Genomic DNA, 17,421 nt, shown 5'->3' with positions numbered 1-17,421 from the left:
AGTGCCTACGTATGTCATAGTCAGTTCCATATCATACATGTGGTACATAATATACATAATATATATATCTTGTGCTCAATGGCAATATTGTTATTTCACAAAAAAAGAAAAGAAAATTTAACATATCTCAAAAGGGTAACGGGAAGAAGTATAAACTTTTTGAATCCCCCCCTTTTTTACATAGTTACCTTAACTAATATCCAGCTTCCTCTGAACCACATTTTATCACATTAATCTGGATCCACATAACTCCATTTGCCTAGAACTATGTGCTTACAATTACCTCGATGTATCATCATACGTAAGTCATATAAGTCATTCATACTCATATTCAAAATAAGCCTAGACCTCACTATACCGAACCAAAATATTAGATTTGTACAATTTCTTAAAATGCTCAATGTTTGAACAGTGCTTGAGTTCATCACTCAGGCTGTTCCATATTTCCAGCCCACAGACTGAGACACACAAACTTTTCCTTGTGCTAAGTGCTAAAGCGTGTTCATATTTTGCCGTTCCTCTGAGCTTATACCCCGCATCTCTTTCTATGAATAAACTTTTAATATTTGCAGGCAATTGATCCCTTCTTGCTTAAAACATGATAAACCCTGTCAAATATTCTACTAACTCAGGGAATTTTAACAGTTTTGACCATAAAAATAGGCTATTTGTGTGCTCCTTGAACCCCACATTATGGATAATTGTAAGTGCCCGTGTTTGTAAGATTGTTAAGGGATGTATGTTGCTTTTATAATTATTTCCCCAAACTTTTGCACAATAACTTAAATAAGGATATATGAGTGAATAGTAGAGTCGCTGGAGGGATTTTCCATCTCACTCTTGTCGTGCTTTTGCCAGCACTCCAGTGCTTCTTGATAATTTCAAATGAATATATTTAATATGTGCTTTCCAATTTAATTTTTCAGCAATTACACCGAGAAATTTACTTTGCTCAACTCGCTCAATGTTAATCCCTTCAAACATGATATCATATTGGTTTTACTTAAATTTAGAGACAACTTGTTTCTTTTGAACCATGTTGTTATGATCCCTTGTCCAAATCATAGTTTATTTACATTTTTGATTCACTTGTTGTATAAGTTCTGTTTCAGCACCCCTGTTTTGTGTCTCCTTGATTGCTAGGGTTATTCATTGTGTTCATCTGCCTCTGATTAGTGTTCGAGCTATTTAGTCCTGCCTTTTCGCCTCACTCATTCTGGTGCTTTTGTTTGCTCTCATGCAACTGTTATGTTTATTCATTGTGTTTCTTGCGCTAAGCTCCGCCTTAGATTTTTCTGTGTAGCCTTCCCGTTAGCTTCCAGTGCTATATGCATGCTTGTTTTGTTTGTTTTCTTGTGTTTGTTTGTTCCGGCCTGATTTATGAGAATAAATCATACTCTTACCCGCACGCCGCTTTCTTGTCGTTCCGTCTGCACCATGGAAGAACAATCCACGCATCACCATGCGACCCACCCGCTACACATGTTTGCATTTTCTTCATTTCTAAAGTGATTGTATCAATAAGTCTATTCAAGTTACTATCAGAAACAAATATATTTGTATCATCTGCAAATGAGACCAGCTCTGAGCATTTTGAAACATTACACAGATCATTAATATATAAAATAAAAAACACTGGACCCAAAACTGATCCCTGCGGAACACCATATGGAATATGAAGACATGAAGAGCAACTGTCATTTAACTTCACAAACTGACGCCTGTTCGTCAAATAAGTTTCCACCCACTTGTAAGCCACTCCCCTGATTCCTTACTGTTCTAATTTGTTTAATAGAATGTTATGATTAACAATGTCAAATGCTTTTTTTTAATCAGTGAATGCTCCTATTGCAATTTTTTTGGTCTAAAGAATTGGTAATTTCCCCAATTGTGTCAATTAATGCTAGTTGATCTTTTAGCTTGAAATCCATACTGGCATTCAGAAAGTAATTTGTGTTTCTCTATGAAGTTTTACAATCGATTATTGAACAGTTCTTCTAATATTTTTAAAAATTGAGGCAGTATTGAAACTCGTCTATAATTTGTGAAGAAATGTCTGTTGCCAGTTTTATATAAAGGAATGACCTTTGCCATTTTCATTTATGTGTGGAATGTACCAGTTTGGAATGATACATTGAATATGTAAGTTAATGGTATTGCAATTTCATGTGTACCACTTTTTATTAATGTCATATCCAACCCTTTATAGTCAGTGGAGGTTTTGTTATTACATTCCTGCACAACACTTATGATCTCCAGTTCATCCACTGGTTTTAAAAACATTGTATGTGGATTTGTTTTTATAAGAGGATTTTCCCTCTCATCAGTAATTTTAGAGTCCGGGATTTTACTTGCAAGCTCCGTTCATATGTTGGCAAAAAAAATCATTGAATTTATGGGCAGCAGCATTCATGTCATACATCTCTACATCATTTTCTATAAAACATTTTGGGTAATTAATTTGTCGGGCATCCTTTTTAATGATGCTGTTCCTAATGTTCCAAACTTTCTTTTGTATTGTTTTTTTTTTCTTTTTCCAGCAATTCTTTATATTACTCCTTCTTAGCCGTTAGAATATTGGTAAATTTGTTTTTATACATTTCTTTTCTGCTTCTTCTGTTATTTTCCCTAAGAACTCTCGGTATAATTTGTTCTTCTTTTTACAAGAAGTCCCCTTGTTATCCAAGGACATTTTTTTATTTTTTTTATTTTGCTCTTATGAGTGGGCAAAACTCATCATATAGTAACAAAAATGATTTCAAATATTATTTAAATATATCCTAATGTCCTATGTTGTCTATAAATCATATGCATATCTCTCACCAGTAGCTGCAGGTTAGATTAAATTTGCATGCATTTACTGGTATTGTGGCCAGGAAAGCTAATATACGCTCTTAAGCATCAGGGTTAGCTATTTTTGGTAAAACATTTTTTTTAGTTTTTTACTGTTTAAATTTTTGTTTTTCAAAATCAAATCCTCTTTTTTCATATTCAAATCTTGCTTTTTTCAATGTAATACTTTTGATCTTTTTTTTCTGTGGATCACGGGCGATGGGCATAGCTTAATGACAAACCAACCAGCAAGAGTCCCCTGTCACGGTGCATCCAGGGATCTTAGGAACTAATTCAGTTAAAGCCAACACTTTATATAAACTACAGGATGCGAGTGTCAGTGAAAGAAATGATGCCTGTGAGAAGTGAAGGATGATTTTAACAGAACGAGTTGCAGAACTGCATCGACCGCTCCACGACTGTTTATTGGAGCTGACGAGCCGTGGGGCCACTATCTTGAACCGGTCGACATCTCCATCTAATGACAGGCGCAATGTAGTGTCAGCACATTTAGTCCACCATAACTTTCTAGATACTAACCTGATGTTCACACATTTTGCTGTTATAATGCATAATCTGGCATAATTAGTCGCTGTAATTTGTTTTCACTGCTGTTTAAAACAGCCTTTACTTCTCATTAGCATCATTTATTTCACTAATAATCACATGGTGTTAATTAAATAAAGTGTTGGCTTGAACTGAATTAGTCCTTAAGTTCCTTGAAGGCAACATTATGGGGAACTCCCCTTATCCTTTTGCTGATTGGTCTGTCATAAAGCCCCGTCCCTCGCACGTAAAAAATTAGTCAGTCTGAAACTGAAAAAAACCATTTTGAATTTGAAAAAAAGTATTTTAAGCTGAAAAAATAAAGAAAAACATCTGGAAAAATCATGTGCAAATGTCAAAATATATAAAAGTGAAAACGGGGGGGGGGGGGGCGTGTCTGGGTTTACTAACAAGGCATGGCAGAGCCAAAGTCGAGTTTCTTAACATGGAGATATTCTCACTACTTTTCTTTTGTCGACCACAAAGAAAAGAACATTTTAGTTAAATGTAAGTTGTCTTGGATCAAAGATCCTATCCTAGCAATTCAAATCTGCTGAAACAGCTACAAAAGCAACATGCTTGGATGAAGCTAGTAAAGAGAGACACACTTCAACTCCTAAGCAACAGCGGCTGGATTTTAACGAGGCACTGCGCACTGAAGGTATACACACTCTGTCAATTCTCTTATATACTCTTTCATTCTAGACTTCTAGAGTGTTTGATTATCACATCACTCTAAATGTATAGACTATAAAGTTCACAAACATAAAGAGGGATGCTAGTGGGCCAGGCCAATCTTTCCTTATCTCTGAACTAAAACAGGGGAAATGTGTAGAGTGTTCTGGGCTTCAGACATGATTTTATTTCTGAAAAAAATGCCTGGTTAGGCTTTGTGTATGTAGTGTGTGCCTTCCTTGGTTTACAGCTATGTTGTTATGCTGTTTGTTACTTATGTATGTTATGTTGCAGCTATTCAAAATAGTTTTGTCAATTTGTTCTGGCCTGAAACAAATTGGCCCTTTGAAACATATCTTTGTCTTTTTGTGTTGTATGTAGACCACATTGCTTAGCAGAGTTCAGTGATGCAAATGCATGTCAAGTTGATCAACACATTGTATTATTCTCCAGTGCAATAACAGTACTGAAATGAAGGCTAAAAGGGCATTAAAGGGGGCCTTAAAAAAAATAAAAAAATATATAAGTAACTCAATAGTTACTTTTCACAGTAACGCATTACGTTTTGGTGTAAGTAACTGAGTTAGTAACTGAGTTACTTTTGAAATAAAGTAACTAGTAACTGTAACTAGTTACTGGTTTTCACTAACTAACCCAACACTGGTTATAGTCGACCTAAAAAATGTGTTCACTTCTTTTTATTTGGAATACACTAATGTATTTTTTATAAATGTAATATCAAAACTTGAACTTTCGGTTTCAAAGTTATTTTTTTCCAAGTACAAAACTTGACCCTTGATTTAGCTCCATACTCAGCTAGCTAGCTGCTAAGCTAGCGGCGCTAAGCTAGCCCTGGTCTAAAGCCACATGCGCCGAAGACAAGTTGTCCCTGCTAGAGGGACGTGTCTGCCGGTTACAGCAGATTAACTTCGTAACTTTTGATGCCGTTGACAAGCTTGCTTTATTGAGCTAACTAGCCCAGTTTGTAGCAACCCTAAACGACCTACAAGCTATGGCAGTGGTTTTCAACCTTTTTTGAGCCAAGGCACATTTTTTGCGTTGAAAAAGTTTGGAGGGACACCACCAGCAGAAATCATTAAAAAACGAAACTCAGTTGACAGTAAAAAGTCATTGTCGCAAGTGTTGTATATGAATTCAAACCATAACCAAGCATGCATCACTATAGCTCTTGTCTCAAAGTAGGTGTACTGTCACCACCTGTCACATCACGCCCTGACCTATTTGGAGTTTATTGCTGTTTTCCTGTGTGTAGTGTTTTAGTTCTTGTCTTGCGCTCCTATTTTGGTGGCTTTTTCTCTTTTTTTGGTATTTTCCTGTAGCAGTTTCATGTCTTCCTTGACCGCTATTCCCCACAGCTGCTTTGTGTTAGCAATAAAAAATATTTCAGTTGTTTTTATCCTTCTTTGTGGGGACATTGTTGATTGTCATGTACATTGTGGACGCCGTCTTTGCTCCGCAGTAAGTCTTTGCTGTCGTCCAGCATTCTGTTTTTGTTTACTTTGTAGCCAGTTCAGTTTTAGTTTTGTTCCGCATAGCCTTCCCTAAGCTTCAATGCCTTTTCTTAGGGGCACTCACCTTTTGTTTATTTTTGGTTTAAGCATTAGATACCTTTTTACCTGCACTCCGCTTCCCGCTGTTTCCGACCTCTACAAAGCAATTAGCTACTGGCTGCCAACTACTGATATGGAAGAGTATTACACGGTTAATCTGCCGAGCTTTAGACAGCACAGACACTCAAACAACACATCATTTTGCAGACTATAATTACTGGTTTGCAAAAAATATTTTTAACCCAAATAGGTGAAATTAGATAATCTCCCACGGCACACCAGACTGTATCTCATGGCACACTAGTGTGCCGCGGCACAGTGGTTGAAAAACACTAAGCTATGGTGAGCTGGCTGAGACGCATAACAGATTTAGCTCGTTAGCTATTCCTACACACCAGTCGACCGGCCACCACACCGCGATGTAGACGGGCACAAATTTGGGGTTCATGGCATGATCACGTTGTATAAAATATGGCGTCATAGTGAGCCACTTTGAGTGTACGACTAAAGAAGTTGAACAAATGACTATTGACTGCATCTGAAGTAAACAAGCTACAGCAACACCTTCGTTACATAAATCACATTACAATTAAATATTGTAACTGCCAAAAAGGAGAGGACTTAAAGGGGTGCTTTGAGGAACGCCTCAGTTATGTAAATCACAACTTTGGACCCCAGTGCTTTATATTTGCTAATAAGGTTAAAATGTCAATGCGAGGATGTGCCAAAGTGTTTACAGTGGTCCAAGTTCCTTTTTATAACAGAAGCGCTATAGTGTTTTTAGGCATTTGCTGCAAACATTTTTATTCCATAAGTTTCAAACTGGACTTGGAGGCCAGTATGGTGTCATTTTTGGGCTGGATTTGTCCCCGGGCCGCCAGTTGAAGAGCCCTGGCTTAATTATATACACTGTAAATGTTCCACTGGTGTGAATGTGAGTTTAAATGGCTGTATGTGTCATGTGATTGACTGGTGACCAATCCAGGGTGGACCCCACCTCTTAATCAAAGCCAGCTGGTGTAGGCTTTCTTCAAAACCCTATTTACAAATTTGTTAACAGTTTGTTTATGCTCGAGCTATGAACATATTCAGTTTATAATTAATAATTGCTACTTAATGGAAAATAATTTACCATGGCCAGGCCTGGAACCAATGAACGAATAGATATTAACATATGATCAATTTAGAAGTTATGTAAAACTTGGCATTTACTGTAAATAATATGCACCCCGCGCGACCCCGAACGGGACAAGCGGTAGAAAATGGATGGATGGAATTATGTATGAACCAAAGACAAAAAAGACTGCATTGAAATCTAGAGTTCAATTCAATAGGTATGTGTTTATATTACAGAAAATGTCCAAAGTTTATATAAATATGCAAAAAAATAGGTTATTGGATCCAAGGAGACAGAAACTTGTTCAGTATCTCCTACTGCAGTGAAGCCAATTTAAAACTGCTATGCCGCTTTGGCATTAATTGAAAAAGTAAATAAAACACAATATTAAGCAAAAACTATTCAAAAAACAAATGTTCTTTAGACAATATATATTCAAGGAAAAGGTTCAGCTACAATATAAACTTAAATAGTATGATAGTTTTAAAAACATGGCTGTGAATCTGTCACAATGTTGGCATTAGAAGTGATGCTAAATTAGCACTTATCTCTGTTGGCTTTTGGACATGTTGACTCACTGCTAAATAAAAGTTTAGCAGAATATAATTAGTGTAATTTTATTCATGAGGCAATTCAGTCGAGCAAAGCAGAAACAAGCAAACACCTGCAGAGCACGTTTATGATCAGCTACTGGAGGGAGCGGTTGCCACAATCGTGTGTCTGCTAACCGGTGTTGGGTTAGTTACTGAAAACCAGTAACTAGTTACAGTTACTAGTTACTTTATTTCAAAAGTAACTCAGTTACTAACTCAGTTACTTACACCAAAAAGTAATGCATTACTGTGAAAAGTAACTATTTAGTTACTTCTTTTTTTCTTCTTTTTTTTTTAAAGCTCCCATTAATGCCCCTTTTGCCTTCATTTCAGTACTGTTATTGCACTGGAGAATAATACAATCTGTTGATCAACTTGACATACATTTTTATTTTCCTTTTAACATAATTAATGAAAAACAGTGCAACATAAAAAGGCATTCCTCCTTTCTTTAAACTTGGACCAATGACCATGAATAAAAAACAAGTTAAAGTGCAACATAAGAAGGCACATCATCTTCCTTGAAACATAAAGCCTGACATCTGGAGTGATGCTGCTGTCTTCCACACTTGGAGCCATGGATTGTAGAATACTTGTTTTCAGTGGCAGGATCATTGACACAGATGGTGAAGTTTCAGTGCTCAGTAGAGATGGAACACTTTTGAGGGGTTTAAGCACCTGGAGGACCTCACCTGCCACTCTCACATCATCATCAGACAGGGTGACATTTGTCTTCAGGGTGTTGTGGGTCAATGCAGAGTATATAGCTGCCTGCTGCTCCAACATATCATAAGTGGAGTTCCACCTCGTTGGGACATCATGTATGAGCAGGCAGCTTTAGCATTTCTTGCTTTGTCTTAAGCACATGAGCAGCTGTTGTGCTTGGGTGGAAGTAAGAAACCTTCCTGATCCTCCCAAAGAGGCGCTCCATCCTATTGACTGAGATTCCCTTCTGTGATGCCAAATTCACTACATGTGCAAAGCACCTATCTGTGGTCCCAGTCCTGCCTCATTCTCTGTAATTATTTGATTTTTGGCATTATCACGTGTGACTGGGATATCTTTATCTTCCATTCCTCCACTGCTTGTGTCAGTACCTGCGCAAGGTGACTCTCGTAGAGGGGGCGTGTCTTCTCATCTCCCAGTCTGCTGTGAGCGCTTATAGTTCCCCTGGACGTCCACCCGTCTGTCATGAGCGCAACAGATGATGCTCGGGATAGTTCATTCACAACTTTTTTCTTCTCCTGCTCATAAAGATCTGGCACAATCTTATTGCTGAAGTGGGTGCGCGACGGGATGTCGTAACGTGGTTCAAGCACGTTCAGCATGTGTTTAAAACCCTCGTTTTGCACAACCGAGTCTGCACTTATAAACACACCGATTCAATGGCGGGGGCGTTCAAGCTCCTCCGTTACTCCGCTTGCCATGACCACGCTGTGTGTGGACTGAACGTGTCAACAACTTTTTTTTTTGTTTCATATATCGAACCGCGGATCAATTGTGTGCCTCATCCCCTCCACACACACACACACACATAGACCGCGCCTCTTTTCTTCTCTCCGGCTTGTGACAGAGGAAGATTCAGAAGAACGACACCGCAGCGCTTCTGTTTCTAGCCGATACTACATCAAAAGTAACGTAAAATAACGCAGTAACGCATCATGTAGTAACGGTAACTAAATTACTGAATAAAAAAAAATAACGCGTTAGATTACTAGTTACCGCCGAAACTAATGGCGTTACAGTAACGCGTTACTTTGTAACGCGTTAGTCCCAACACTGCTGCTAACTAACAAACATTTACTGTGTTACACTGCATGCCAAGTCTCAAAACATTACCATTATAACATTGCTAATACAGTACAACAAATGCAGTAGTTGCATGGTATTATTTATCCTTGACTGAGAAAGTAAGCAAATTTTTCCAGGTCTGCACCAGCATGTGATTTCTTCCTAGACCATTGATTCTCCAACTGTGGTACGGCTCCATCTAGTGGTACGCCAAATAATCACTTAAATATTGTAATGACATGACTCCAGCAGTTATCAAAAGGTTTGACAGCCTACAATGGAAGTTGTTTCTTTGACTCAGAAATGTTGCTATATTCAAACTAGAGATGCGCAGTTTGCGGGCACAACCGCGGAGTCCGCGGATTATCCGCGGATCGGGCGGATGAAATTAAAGAAAATTAGATTTTATCCGCGGGTCGGGTCGGGTCGGGTGGTTGAAATAAAAAAAAAAAAGATTTTAAATAGATTCAGGCGGGTGGCAGTTAAACCAATTCGGAAATATATATACATAGTTAAATGTTGTTACCCACATACGAAAAACGAGCAGGCACCTGCAGCATATGCCACAACAGAAGAAAAAAAAAAAAAGAGATGGACACTTTTACTGAGCGGAGAAGGGACGCCTCGCCGGGGTCCGGGACCGAGGCCCCTTCCCCCGAGAGGGCCCCACCGGGAGCCGTAGCTGAGGCGATCCGCGAGAAGGGCCCGACGCACGTCCAGGGTCACCACCGCGCCCACCGCACCGACACCCCGCCTCGTCACGCGCAGCAGATAAGCAGCTTACCTGCCCGCCACCCCCGTGGCCGGGGGCTCGTAACAGGGGTCACTCCGTGCGCTTCGCCCGCGCAGCTTACCTGCCCGCCACCCCTGTTGCCGGGGGCACGTAACAGGGGTCACTCCTCGCGCAATGCGCTCACGAAAGGGGTGGGGCTCACCCTGGTTGATTTAGACAGCAGCTAGGACGGTGGCCATGGAAGTTGGAACCCGCTAAGGAGTGTGTAACAACCCACCTGCCGAATCAACTAGCCCTGAAAATGGATGGCGCTGGAGCGTCGGGCCCATATACCCGGCCGTCGCCGGCAGCGAGACGCGCTTGGAGGTGCGCTCAGCGCGGCTCCCATATGATTGCGCACTGGTGTGCGTCTGGGTCGTGACAGCGTGGCACGCGAATGTCTGTACTGCATTGGATCAGTCTCCTTTCTTTAACAGGAAAAAGCTTTATAACCTCACTAATGCCTTGCATCGTCTATATTAGATATATAACAACGGGCGGGTGCAGGCGGATGCGGTTCTGATCAAATGTTAGATCGGGTGGATTGCGGATGGTTGACGACTTTCTGATGCGGTTGCGGATGAAATAATTGCCTATCCGCGCATCTCTAATTCAAACACAGTGTTACTGTTCAAACTTTGTGTAATGTTGCAGTGGCCAAAAATATTGAATATTCTTGTTAAATAATACCTCTACCTTGTTTTTAATGAATACTTAGGCCGACTATGCTACTTTATTTTAATGTTGGTCATAGAGTTGTACGGTATACCGGTACTAATATAGTATCGCGGTACTAATGAATCAAAAACGGTACTACACGGTGCTAAGTACTGGTTCGCCATAATTTTTTTTTTTCAGGAATGACGTTGCATCGATGTCACGTCGTGGCATTGCTGGTTTTACGAGCAGAGGAGCATGTTCGGCAGCGCACAATCACGGAGTACTTACAAGCAGACACAGTGTGTAGACAGAAAAGGGAGAATGGATGCATTTTGGCTTAAAAACTAACGATAAAGGTGAAGCTATAACACTGAAATGCTCACAGGAAGAGATGCTTAAAAACATGGCTAGCAAGTTAGCAGCTAATGTCCATCCGCAATCGGCAGTGTTTTAGCTTCTTCTAAATCACTAATCCTCGCCTCAATGGCGACAAATAAAGTGAGTTTTTTACAAGTGTCATCCCTGCAGGACGAGGAATAGCTAAACATGCTGCACTACACACCGTGGGAAGATGCGATAGCTCACCGGCATCACAATGTAAACAAATGCCATGGGTGGATCTACACCTGACATCCACTGTCATGATACCAAGTACAAGAGCGTATCTAGTCGATACTACTATGATTACATCAATATTTTTTATCGTCACAAAATCTTTTTTTTTTTTAATTCATATTATATTCATAAACTTAGGAAATACGTCCCTGGACACACATGAGAACTTAAATTATGACCAATGTAACTACTTGGTATCGGATTGATACCTACATTTGTGGTATCATCCAAAACTAATGTAAAGTATCCAAACAACAGAAGAATAAGTGATTATTACATTTGAACAGAAGTGTAGACAGAACATGTTGAAACGGAAAATAAGCAGATATTAACAGCAAATGAACAAGTAGATTAATAATCAATTTTTACAGCTTGTCCTTTATAATTTTGACAAAATAATAGCATGGGGAATGCCACAATATGTTACTGCATACGTCAGCAGACTACGTTTGGAGCCTTTGTTTGTTTACTTACTACTAAAAGACAAGTTGTCTAGTATGTTCAATATTTTATTTAAGGCCAAAATTGTTGTTTGATTGCAATAAGAAACAAATGTTTAAAGAACCCTAAGATTGTTTGTTAAAATAAAGCCAACAATGCCATTTTTTGTGGTACCCTTTATTTAGAAAAGTATCGAAATACATTTTGGTACCGGTACCAAAGTATTGGTATGGAGACAACCCTAGTTGGTCATTATGGTGGTATTTGGAGAGCCGAGTGTTTTCTGAGGTGGTACTTGGTGAAAAAAATGTGAGAACCACTGCTACAATATGGACAGATTCTAGTGCCTTCACCCAGTAAACACATTCAGCTAATTACAGATGACGACCTTTGGATGAAAGCTCTTTTGGATCCTGGTCCTATAGTCAATTTATTTTTTAGTGTGGAGAAAAGATGGCCCGTGCGAGCTTCCTCCTTTCTCCAAGATGTGTTTAGGCCTCTCTGGAGGGTTGTTGTGTGTGTGATGCAGTAATGCAGTTTGTTCAAACACACTCCACTGAGCCACGGTAATAGAGACAGTAGGTAGATGTGAGGTGTATCACAGCACTCGTTCATGTGTCGGGTGCATCATGGAAACTATCAAAAAAGATTATTATCTGTGATATTCCAGAAGGACTTTAAGTGTGTAAGGAAGAGGCAGAGCAGTGGATGTGCTGCTTGCCAGTCAGTTCATAATCACTTTTGCTGGCTAACATAAAAAACAGACTTTCTTTTCAGTTGGATGTCCAGGATGAGTGAAAGTGAAGGAGCAGCAGATTGAAACCTATACTTGATAGAGGTGGGCTATACTGCAAAATATGGTATTGATCCGATACCATGCATACAGGGCCAGTGTCACCAATACTGATACTTCCAAGATTGCATAAATATTTATCAACGTCATTAAGAGATTTTGTGATCTTCCCTTTAATTTGTTGATTAGGCGTATCTCAGATGGTGGTCGTGGTTGCCAGCTTCCACTATCCTCGTGACTGCTGTTGTGTCCTTGGGCAAGACACTTCACCCACCTTGCTCCCAGTGCGACCCACACTAATGTATGAATGTTTGGTGGTACAGATGTGCAGGTGTAGCTTACCCAGCTCAGTGGCCTCGTGGTTAGAGTGTCCGCCCTGAGACTGGAAGGTTGTGAGTTCAATCCCCGGCCGAGTCATACCAAGGACTATATAAATCGTAAATGAAAACAGAATACAATGACTTGCAAATCCTTTTCAACTTATATTCAGTTGAATAGACTGCAAAGACAATATATTTAATGTTCGAACTGAGAAACTTTTTTTTTTTGCAAATAATCATTAACGTAGAATTCAATGGCAGCAACACATTGCAAAAAAGTTGGCACAGGTGCATATTTACCACTGTGTTACATGGCCTTTCCTTTCAACAATACTCAGTAAACGTTTGGGAACTGAGGAGACCAATTTTTTAAGCTTTTCAGGTGGAATTATTTCCCATTCTTGCTTGATGTACAGCTTAAGTTGTTCAACAGTCCAGGGTCTCTGTTGTCGTAATTTACGCTTCATAATGCGCCCCACATTTTCAATGGGGGACAGGTCTGGACTACAGGCAGGCCAGTCTAGTACCCGCACTCTTTTACTACAAAGCCACGCTGTTGTAACACGTGCAGAATGTGGCTTTGCATTGTCTTGCTGAAATAAGCAGGGGCGTCCATGATAACGTTGCTTGGATGGCAGCATATGTTGCTCCAAAACCTGTATGTACCTTTCAGCATTAGTTGTGCCTTCACAGATTGTAAGTTACCCATGGCTTGAGCACTAATACACCCCCATACCATCACAGATGCTGGCTTTTCAACTTTGCGTTTATAACAGTCCGGATGGTTCTTTTCCTCTTTGTTCCGGAGGACACCACGTCAACAATTTAAGGACATGCACTCAAGCAAGGAAACATAGGACAAGTTTCTGATGCCGTGTTTTTGTGTATCGCTATACCATACATACTAGGGGTGAAGGAAAAAATCGATTCGAATTCAAATCGCGATTCTCACGTTGTACGATTCAGTATCGATTCTCATTTTTCAAAAATCGATTTTGATTTTAATTTTTTTTTATTTTTTTTATTTTTTTAATTAAAAAAAAAAAAAAAATTAATTAATCAATCCAACAAAATAATACAAAGCAATACCATAACAATGCAATCCAATTCCAAAACCAAACCCGACCCAGCAACACTCAGAACTGCAATAAACAGAGCAATTGACAGGAGACACAAACACGACACAGAACAATCCAAAAGTAGTGAAACAAAAATGATTATCATCAACAACAGTATCAATATTAGTATCAATTTCAACATAGCAGTGATTAAAAATCCCTCATTGACATTATCATTAGACATTTATAAAAAAAAAGAAAAAGAACAATAGTGTCACAGTGGCTTACACTTGCATCCCATCTCATAAGCTTGACAACACACTGTGTCCAATATTTTCACAAAGATAAAATAAGTCATATTTTTGGTTCATTTAATAGTTAAAACACATTTACATTATTGCAATCAGTTGATAAAACATTGTCCTTTACAATTATAAAAGCTTTTTACAAAAATCTACTACTCTGCTTGCATGTCAGCAGACTGGGGTAGATCCTGCTGAAATCCTATGTATTGAATGAATAGAGAATCGTTTTGAATCGGAAAAATATCGTTTTTGAATCGAGAATCGCGTTGAATCGAAAAAAATCGATTTATAATCGAATCGTGACCCCAAGAATCGATATTGAATCGAATCGAGAATCGCGTTGAATCGGAAAAAAAATCGATTTATAATCGAGTCGTGACCCCAAGAATCGATATTGAATCGAATTGTGGGACACCCAAAGATTCGTAGCCCTAATACATACCATATCGCTGTTTCACATGCCACATAACTTTATCTAACTCCATATGACTCTATATTTCACCACAACAAGTCATTTGTCCATTGCATCTGTTTAAATAAAAAAATGAAAAACAAAGAAGAATAAATGATGCAATGATAAATGATGTAATGGAACAGAAAAATATTATTTCAGTAATCTGGTACGACTATAAGATTGAGGACATGAGTCATGTTGTGTCAACAAACTGACTATGTTCTCATGATATTGCATTGGTGGTGTTATGGTTACAGTCGACCCTTGTTTATCCTGGTTAATTGGTACCGGACATGACAGCAATGAACACATTTCCACCTAGTAGATGATAATAAATCAAATATTTTCCTACAGCACAACAAAACTGTTTAGGACCTTCTAAGTATGTTTTGTTTTTTTACCATAGAGCATACTTGCCAACCCTCCCGGATTTTCTGGGAGACTCCTGAAATTGAGCGCCTCTCCCGAAAACCTCCCGGGACAAATTTTCTCCCGAAAATCTCCCGAAATTCAGGCGGAGCTGGAGGCCACGCCCCCTCCAGCTCCATGCGGACCTGAGTCCGCTTTCCCACAATATAAAGAACGTCTACAGTAAAGCAGTCCGTCTGCCGTAAACAGCAATGTTGTGACACTCTTAAACAGGACAATACTGCCATCTAGTGCATTTGATGAAAGCACTTTTGTGCGTGCCACACAGCAATGCATAATCAGAGAGGGTGTTCAGCATGGTTAGAAAGATAGTGACAGAGAATAGAACAAGGATGGACAATTCAACCCTTAACTCAACAATGAGTAGATGAGTGTTATGTGTGTGTGTATATGTGTAAATAAATGAACACTGAAATTCAAGTATTTCTTTTATTTATATATATATATATATATATATATATATATATATATATATATATATATATATATATATATATATATATATATATATCTCCATCCATCCATTGACTACCGCTTATTCCCTTTGGGGTCGCGGGGATATATATATATATATATATATATATATATATATATATATATATATATATATATGAAATACTTGACTTGGTGAATTCTAGCTGTAAATATACTCCTCCCCTCTTAACCACGCCCCCGCCCCAACCACGCCCCCCGCACCCACCCCCACCCCCCACCTCCCGAAATTGGAGGTCTCAAGGTTGGCAAGTATGCCATAGAGTCCTCTAAACATGAAACAACACCCTTTAGTCTTCACAATCGTTTCACCCAATATAATAGCCTTAAATGTGTTGTACTGTAGATTACAGTACAGAGCAGCAGCCTGGAGGATCCACCAAGCATTATTGCTATGGCCATTACCCGGCCACTACAACACAGCCATTACGTGCAAATACTTAGTCACATCCTTGGTAATTCCTCTAAGTTAGAACTGGGCTTCCATGTGCTGAAACCACAGGCAGCAAAAACTTGGTCAACAGTCGCACTTGTTAGCAATGCATGTCCTGCGTTGTAATTGTATGTAGCTGATGCAAAAGCTGCATTGTTGTTAGCAAAGTTGAAGCTAGCCTTGAATCAAGAAGGCTCAAATGTTTATCCAATATAATTATTAATTGTGTCAGATGAGGTGGTTCGGGCATCTGGTCAGGATGCCACCCGAACGCCTCCCTAGGAAGGTGTTTCGGGCACGTCCGACCGGTGGGAGGCCACGGGGAAGACCCAGGACACGCTGGGAAGACTATCTCTCCCGGCTGGCCTGGGAACGCCTCGGGATCCCCCAGGAGGAGCTGGACGAAGTGGCTGGGGAGAGGGAAGTCTGGGCTTCCCTGCTTAAGCTGCTGCCCCCGCGACCCGACCTCGGATAAGCGGAAGAAGATGGATGGATGGATGGATGGATGGTGTTAAATATAGACACTTTAAAAACATATGTTCTGTTAAAACACTAATGGTAATATAAGCTGTAAGTGGTTATATTTTTTGTTTACAAAAATGTAACTTGAGTAAGTTGCAAACAGTCACACGGAAATGGAAGTCCCACTATCTTTAACAATCAACGTAATAGAAAATAAGACAAATACTGCACTATAATAATATATTACTTAAATAAAAATAATTTAACACTTAATTTAGGCCAATCATTTGATTAAAAACAAGTAAAAAAATACAAAACACGGCAATATTTGAAGCACAATGTAACAAGCTATGACAGTTAGGGTTGTCCCGATACCAATAATTTGGTACCGGTACCAAATTATCGATACTTTTCCAAACAAAGGGAACTATGAAAAATTTCAATATTGGCTTTGATTTAACATAAAATCTTTCAATACAATGAACATATGTTTCCTATTGCACTCAAATAACAATTTTACAAGGTTAAAATATAAATTAAAAAGCATTAAACGCGTCAGGCTTTTCTTGTTGCACTCAAAGAACAATTTACAATTTTCCATTGTCATAATCAAGGATTAGATTAAAATACAATAAAAAGCTAGTAGAATTTCCGTTTTTTGCCATTCTTCCTGTCCAAGATGTTATTGCTTGTATGCACTTTGTGTGTGCGTTTTGACACACTCAACATCATGCACCTCGGCTCTGCAGTCAGCGCCGCACAGCGGCATTCAGATGAAAGAACGGTACCGGTACTTTATTAGTACCGCAATACCGTACAACCCGAATGACAGTATACTGTACCACAAATATGGGAACAGGAGGGCAAAATATGGGAGTTTTCCAGAGAAAGCGGTATGCATCCACACTGTCATGACTTCTTGACGGCAAAAGCAAAACATCTTTCTGTCTTAAACGTAGCACAATTGTTGACTTGCACTAACAAATCTCGCAAGTGCTGCTAAGCCTGCTCAGTGGCCTTGTGGTTAGAGTGTCCGCCCTGAGATCGGTAGGTCGTGAGTTC

The 17,421-nt window shown here is 39.3% G+C and overlaps 1 protein-coding gene across 2 annotated transcripts in view; it reads left to right on the top strand.

Moving 5' to 3' along the window:
- phlpp2 (PH domain and leucine rich repeat protein phosphatase 2) overlaps positions 1–17,421 on the top strand; it is a 93,222-nt gene that overhangs the window by 24,304 nt on the left and 51,497 nt on the right. The window lies entirely within an intron of this gene.

The sequence above is a fragment of the Nerophis lumbriciformis genome, linkage group LG06 (assembly GCF_033978685.3).
Source record: "Nerophis lumbriciformis linkage group LG06, RoL_Nlum_v2.1, whole genome shotgun sequence".
In the NCBI taxonomy this organism is placed as follows: Eukaryota; Metazoa; Chordata; class Actinopteri; order Syngnathiformes; family Syngnathidae; genus Nerophis; species Nerophis lumbriciformis.
Note: the sequence above shows the minus strand (reverse complement) of the source record. Positions and strands in the feature narration are given on the sequence as shown.